Here is an 8,022-nt window from a genome sequence, read left to right on the forward strand (position 1 = left end):
AGCGGTAGGCAAGGGGAAGGGTGTGAACATTGGGGGGTCATGATTTGCACTTATGTCCCTGCTTCTTTTTCTGCTCCTTTAAGCACCTTCTTCCCTAGTTGTGCATATGGCACTGGCACTCACATATCTGTGGTCTGCTATATGCATTTCAGGTCACATCTGTAATCCACCCTTCTTGTTTATGTTCAGATCACTAATCAACCCTGATGCCAGTGCCACAGACAGGACACGTAAAGTGAACCTCCAGAATAAAAATCTGCTCAGCAGTGCTGAAAAGGCTTGGTGGTTCTTTAACAGTTTCCCAGCATCAAAACTTTGTTTTTCTTACCAAAGCCTCATTTTTAGCTGCACATAAGCTAAGTCCCGCCCTGTCAAAGAAAACTGCCCGGGCATTTCTCCCTGATGCTGTGCAAAGTATGATGGGATTTCTGATGTTGTTGTTCTCGTTGCTTAGCAACTGGGAGGGGTGATCAGGACACAGGACAGTTAGAACTGTGTCTCATGCTCCATGTCACCTCGTTTCAACCAAAAAGATGGCTGCCGCCTGCCCCCATGAAATCACAAACATTTGCCTGTTCTTTTAAAACAGGGTGGGTAAGAGATTATATTACCTATCTATTTTAATTAAAATAACTAATGTAACCTAATGACAGTATGGGCCTGATTCACAAAGCGGTGCTAACAGTTAGCACCCTGGTGAAAAGCCCTTTATCACGCCTAAACTCTGTTTAGGCATGATAAGTTTAGGTGTGATAAGTTTTTAGGCGTGATAAGTTTAAGCACCAACTGGGTTAGCACCCCAGTGCACAGCTGATCAAAAGTTTTGCGCTAGCAAAGTCTGGTGCACTTTGCATAGTGTTTAATGGTGCTGCTTTGCGTACAGGATTTTGCGCGCGATCTAAACTTATCTAAACTTATCATGCCTAATCTTATCATGCCTAAACTTATCATGCCTAAACTGAGTTTAGGCATGATAAAAATGGTTATCACGCCTAAAGTCTTTAACTGGGTTATCACCGCTTTGTGAATAGAGCCCTATGTTTGTTTAGGCTGAAGTTCCTCTTTAAGTGAATTTTAGAGGAGCATCTAAACAAAAAATGTGTGTTGGACAATTAATCTGTATTTTGCTGCAGTGTTTGATGGATGTTTGATAATATTTTCTTAGCAATTAGCATTTCTGACACCACCTTGCAGCTCAATTAAAGAAAAACATTTTAGCAAGTAATCATGTGAAATAGGACCAGTAAACTGGGATATTGGCTATCATTCATGAAGCATTTCCGCATGCGGAAATGCTTAAAACAGCTGACTTTACCGACCACTCGGCAAAGTCAGCATTTATAAAGCCTCTTTCCGCATGGAAAAATGACACTACCGAGCAGAGTGATAAATCACCGCCTTGTGCGGTGATTATCGGTACAAATGTAGCAAAATGTTCATTCATGAAGATCACCGCAAGCGGTGTGAGGTCGGGAAGTACCGCTCCCTCTGATGTGGCGATACCAATGTAAGTGAATGGAGACACAGAGACCTCCCAGGCAGCTGCAGCAGAGCGGAACACGGAGAAATGTATCAACTCGGCAGCTTCCGTGTCTCCGCAAGCCTACCGCCTGCCTACCACCGGCTTAGCTCGGGGAATCTCCGCACTGCTTCCGCACATGGATACATCTTTATGAATGCCCACCCAGAAGTCTAAAAATCCGCCAGCTGTGTTTTCCCGCACTAATTCTCTTTACCGACAGCCTGTTCATGAATAGCCATTGTGTCTGCTCAGTGCCATAGCAATAAGGGATGACGTAGAGGTTACTATTGCACCATAGCCACTGGACCTGAAGTGCCCACATGAGGCGTTCCTCCAGTTACAGCATTAGCTCTTTATTGGTGCTATAGTGCTAACGATCACCTCTATATCTGCTATGAAAAATAGTAATCATTAACAAATCATTCCATTACCGCTCCTTACACCTCCAATACAGTGGTTGTCCTTAGAGAGTTATCTTTGGCAAGCAATTATTACATATTTGCGTATTATTACATATGCATATTTAACTACCTGAAGACCGTGTCACGCCAATGGGCGTGACCGCGGTGGCAGCCCCAGGACCGTCTAACGCCAATTGGCGTCAAGTCCTGGGGCCGGCTTAGCTCCGCCTTCAGTCTCCCAGCGGCGATGGCCGCTTGGAGACTGTTAGACGGCTGAAGCCTATGACAGCCGATGGCCATGATTGGCTGGCTGCAGGAAGGGAGGGAAAAAAATAAATAAAGTAATAGCTGTAATGATCGGTGTCAGCACACAGAGAGAATCTGATTGTTGATGATCTGCAGGATCATCAACAATACAGATGTATACTCGATTATGGATGATCTACAGAATCACCAATAATACAAGTATGACTAACCTCTGGACACCTAATGAGTTAAATGTATTGGATGAACTGGAGGCTATCTCCCGAGGAGCGGGAGATATAAGAGACTCGGCCAAGAGCCACCTGAGGGGCAGGTGACCCCGGGCAGTGCAGAAACTATCTCTTGATAGTGAGGACCTGGTAACCAGGGACAACAGTATTAGATGGTGATCTGTACTGCAGCCAGAGGGAGGACCACTGGCTGCTAACAGGCCAGACTCTCTGAGGAGCGGGAGTCCTGGTTGCAGCTGACACCTGATGGAATGGTGTCACTGCTAATACTGATAGACTGAGCACTTAGGGAGAGTGACAGCTAGGATAGTCGGGCAGGCCAGGTCGGCAACACACGAGCAGATGAGGTACAGAGACAGAAGACTGATTCGGTAACCGGTACAGGCAGGGTCTGGCAACAGGTAGACAGATATGCAGAGGTACCAAATCAGAAGGCGAGAGAAAGGTCGACAGAGCAAATAGTCATATAACATATAAATATAACAGAATCCTAGACTGGGGTGTGAGCTCCTTGATCTCGACACCCGGGAACTAGTCTAGAGTAACACAGTAATGACACAGAGTCCCTAAGCTTGGGTGTAAGGTCCTTGGTCACAACACCCTGGAACTGGTCGAAAGTATAACACAGCAATGACACAGTATCCCTAAGCTTGGGTGTGAGGTCCGTGGTCTTAATACCCTGGAACTGGTCTAAGGTATAACACAGCAATGACACAGTTTCCCTAAGCTTGGGTATGAGGTCCGTGGTCTCAACACCCTGGAACTGGTCTAAAGTATAACACAGCAATGACACAGTATCCCTAAGCTTGGGTGTGAGGTCCGTGGTCTCAACACCCTGGAACTGGTCTAACATATAACACAAACGTATTCTGGCTAAGTGTATTCCCAGGTCCTCCTGGTTCTAACACACTGTGGGATCTGGCTGGTCTGAGTGCTCACATGTAAGTATTCGCAATGGCAGACAACCAGCAACTGACAGGCAGGAAGTATATATAGAGTATATCAGCTCCGCCCAGCCCCACTTAGCCAATCACCTACTACGCTGGGATCAGCTGATCGTCCTGATCAGCTGATCCCTCTCCTATTGGCATAAAGGTCCTGCCTCCTAGTGCGCGTGCGCGTAGCTCTCCATCTGTGTGCACTACTAGGCTCAGACACACCAGACGCACGCTGCTGTGCGTAAACCGCCGGCCTGAACGCAGAGACAGCCGCCCCGCTGCCAGACCGCGCGGCGGTGTCTCCGCAATCCATTACAATAGCTATATTTATTAAAAAATAAATGACACGACACGAATACGTACCAAAAAACCCAAACAAACACAGGGGGAGCTATCAGACCCCACCAACAGAGAGCTTTGTTGGTGGGGAGAAAAGGAGGGGGGGGGGAGGAATCACTTGTTGTGTGCAGCTTGGCCTTAAAGCTGTAGTGGCCTATTAACAGAAAAATGGCATGGTCTTTAGGGGGGTTTAACACTGATCCTCAAGTGGTTAAGCAGAGGGCCTAAGGCAGCAGCCAGGAAGGAGCCTCATCCTAATACCCTCTGACAAAGAGAAACCCCCCGAAATGGCGCTGTCAGGGTATAACTAACCCCCCGGGCATTCTCCTTTCCGCTGGATGTCAATGTTACTCTCGTGCTTTTTTGACTTGTTTGATGTGTACAGCGTACAAATTGACATTGCCTCTGCTGCCCTTTGAGGATATATGATCCCAGGGGATCTCCTTGATTTGCTCCCACTTTGTTGTATTCCCATTGTATACTGTTGAACTGTATCTATGTTACCAGTTAATTACTACGGCGAATGTTGTATGTATTTTTGCTTTAGCTTAACCACTTGAGGACCACAGTCTTTCTACCCCTTAAGGACCGGCCACTTTTTTTCCATTCAGACCACTGCAGCTTTCACGGTTTATTGCTCGCTCATACAACCTACCACCTAAATGAATTTTGGCTCCTTTTCTTGTCACTAATAAAGCTTTCTTTTGGTGCTATTTGATTGCTCCTGCGATTTTTACTTTTTATTATATTCATCAAAAAAGACATGAATTTTGGCAAAAAAATGATTTTTTTAACTTTCTGTGCTGACAATTTTCAAATAAAGTAAAATTTCTGTATACATGCAGCGCGAAAAATGTGGACAAACATGTTTTTGATAAAAAAAAACCCCATTCAGTGTATATTTATTGGTTTGGGTAAAAGTTATAGCGTTTACAAACTATGGTGCAAAAAGTGAATTTTGCCATTTTCAAGCATCTATGACTTTTCTGACCCCCTGTCATGTTTCATGAGGGGCTAGAATTCCAGGATAGTATAAATACCCCCCAAATGACCCCATTTTGGAAAGAAGACATCCCAAAGTATTCACTGAGAGGCATAGTGAGTTCATAGAAGATATTATTTTTTGTCACAAGTAAGGGGAAAATGACACTTTGTGACAAAAAAAAAGAAAAAAAAAAAGAATCCATTTCTTCTAACTTGCGACAAAAAAAAATGAAATCTGCCACGGACTCACCATGCCCCTCTCTGAATACCTTGAAGTGTCTACTTTCCAAAATGGGGTCATTTGTGGGGTGTGTTTACTGTCCTCGCATTTTGGGGGGTGCTAATTTGTAAGCACCCCTGTAAAGCCTAAAGGTGCTCATTGGACTTTGGGCCTCTTAGCGCAGTTAGGCTGCAAAAAAGTGCCACACATGTGGTATTGCCGTACTCAAGAGAAGTAGTAGAATGTGTTTTGGGTGTATTTTTACACATACCCATGCTGGGTGGGAGAAATATCTCTGTAAATGACAATTTTTTCATTTTTTTTACACACAATTGTCCATTTACAGAGTTATTTCTCCCACCCAGCATGGGTATGTGTAAAAATACACCCCAAAACACATTGTACTACTTCTCCCGAGTACGGCGATACCACATGTGTGGCACTTTTTTGCACCCTAACTGCGCTAAAGGGCCCAAAGTCCAATGAGTACCTTTAGGATTTCACAAGTCATTTTGCGGAATTTGATTTCCAGACTACTCCTCACGGTTTAGGGCCCCTAAAATGCCAGGGCAGTATAGGAACCCCACAAATGACCCCATTTTAGAAAGAAGACACCCCAAGGTATTCCGTTAGGAGTATGGTGAGTTCATAGAAGATTTTATTTTTTGTCAAAAGTTAGCGGAAAATTGATTTTTATTGTTTTTTTCACAAAGTGTCATTTTCCACTAACTTGTGACAAAAAATAAAATCTTCTATGAACTCACCATACTCCTAACGGAATACCTTGAGGTGTCTTCTTTCTAAAATGGGGTCATTTGTGGGGTTCCTATACTGCCCTGGCATTTTAGGGGCCCTAAACCGTGAGGAGTAGTCTGGAAATCAAATTCCGCAAAATGACCTGTGAAATCCTAAAGGTACTCATTGGACTTTGGGCCCTTTAGCGCAGTTAGGGTGCAAAAAAGTGCCACACATGTGGTATCGCCGTACTCGGGAGAAGTAGTACAATGTGTTTTGGGGTGTATTTTTACACATACCCATGCTGGGTGGGAGAAATAACTCTGTAAATGGACAATTGTGTGTAAAAAAATCAAAAGATTGTCATTTACAGAGGTATTTCTCCCACCCAGCATGGGTATGTGTAAAAATACACCCCAAAACACATTGTACTACTTCTCCCGAGTATGGCAATACCACATGTGTGGCACTTTTTTGCACCCTAACTGCGCTAAAGGGCCCAAAGTCCAATGAGTACCTTTAGGATTTCACAGGTCATTTTGCGAAATTTGATTTCCAGACTACTCCTCACGGTTTAGGGCCCCTAAAATGCCAGTTCAGTATAGGAACCCCACAAATGACCCCATTTTAGAAAGAAGACACCCCAAGGTATTCCGTTAGGAGTATGGTGAGTTCATAGAAGATTTTATTTTTTGTCAAAAGTTAGTGGAAAATGACACTTTGTGAAAAAAACAATAAAAATCAATTTTCCGCTACCTTTTGACAAAAAATAAAATCTTCTATGAACTCACCATACTCCTAACGGAATACCTTTGGGTGTCTTCTTTCTAGAATGGGGTCATTTGTGGGGTTACTATACTGCCCTGGCATTTTAGGGGCCCTAAACCGTGAGGAGTAGTCTTGAAACCAAATGTCGCAAAATGACCTGTGAAATCCTAAAGGTACTCATTGGACTTTGGGCCCCTTAGCGTACTTAGGGTGTAAAAAAGTGCCACACATGTGGTACCGCCGTACTCAGGAGAAGTAGTATAATGTGTTTTGGGGTGTATTTTTACACATACCCATGCTAAGTGGGAGAAATATCTCTGTAAATGACAATTGTTTGATTTGTTTTACACACAATTGACCATTTACATAGAAATTTCTCCCACCCAGCATGGGTATGTGTAAAAATACACCCCAAAACACATTATACTACTTTTCCTGAGTACGGCGGTACCACATGTGTGACACTTTTTTGCAGCCTAGGTGCGCTAAGGGGCCCAACGTCCTATTCACGGGTCATTTTGAGGCATTTGTTTTCTAGACTACTCCTCGCGGTTTAGGGCCCCTAAAATGCCAGGGCAGTATAGGAACCCCACAAGTGACCCCATTTTAGAAAGAAGACACCCCAAGGTATTCCGTTAGGTGTATGGCGAGTTCATAGAAGATTTTATTTTTTGTCACAAGTTAGTGAAAAATGACACTTTGTGAAAAAAACCCAATAAAAATCAATTTCCGCTAACTTTTGACAAAAAATAAAATCTTCTATGAACTCGTCATACACCTAACAGAATACCTTGGGGTGTCTTTTTTTCTAAAATGGGGTCACTTGTGGGGTTCCTATACCGCCCTGGCATTTTACGGGCCCAAAACCGTGAGTAGTCTGGAAACCAAATGTCTCAAAATGACTGTTCAGGGGTATAAGCATCTGCAAATTTTGATGACAGGTGGTCTATGAGGGGGCGAATTTTGTGGAACCGGTCATAAGCAGGGTGGCCTTTTAGATGACAGGTTGTATTGGGCCTGATCTGATGGATAGGAGTGCTAGGGGGGTGACAGGAGGTGATTGATGGGTGTCTCAGGGGGTGGTTAGAGTGGAAAATAGATGCAATCAATGCACTGGGGAGGTGATCGGAAGGGGGTCTGAGGGGGATCTGAGGGTTTGGCCGAGTGATCAGGAGCCCACACGGGGCAAATTAGGGCCTGATCTGATGGGTAGGTGTGCTAGGGGGTGACAGGAGGTGATTGATGGGTGTCTCAAGGTGTGATTAGAGGGGGGAATAGATGCAAGCAATGCACTGGCGAGGTGATCAGGGCTGGGGTCTGAGGGCATTCTGAGGGTGTGGGCGGGTGATTGAGTGCCCTAGGGGCAGATAGGGGTCTAATCTGATAGGTAGCAGTGACAGGGGGTGATTGATGGGTAATTAGTGGGTGTTTAGGGTAGAGAACAGATGTGAACACTGCACTTGGGAGGTGATCGGACGTCGGATCTGCGGGCGATCTATTGGTGTGGGTGGGTGATCAGATTGCCCGCAAGGGGCAGGTTAGGGGCTGATTGATGGGTGGCAGTGACAGCGGGTGATTGATGGGTGGCAGTGACAGGGGGTGATTGATGGGTGATTGATAG

Source organism: Hyperolius riggenbachi, chromosome 3 (assembly GCF_040937935.1).
Source record: "Hyperolius riggenbachi isolate aHypRig1 chromosome 3, aHypRig1.pri, whole genome shotgun sequence".
Taxonomy (NCBI): Eukaryota; Metazoa; Chordata; class Amphibia; order Anura; family Hyperoliidae; genus Hyperolius; species Hyperolius riggenbachi.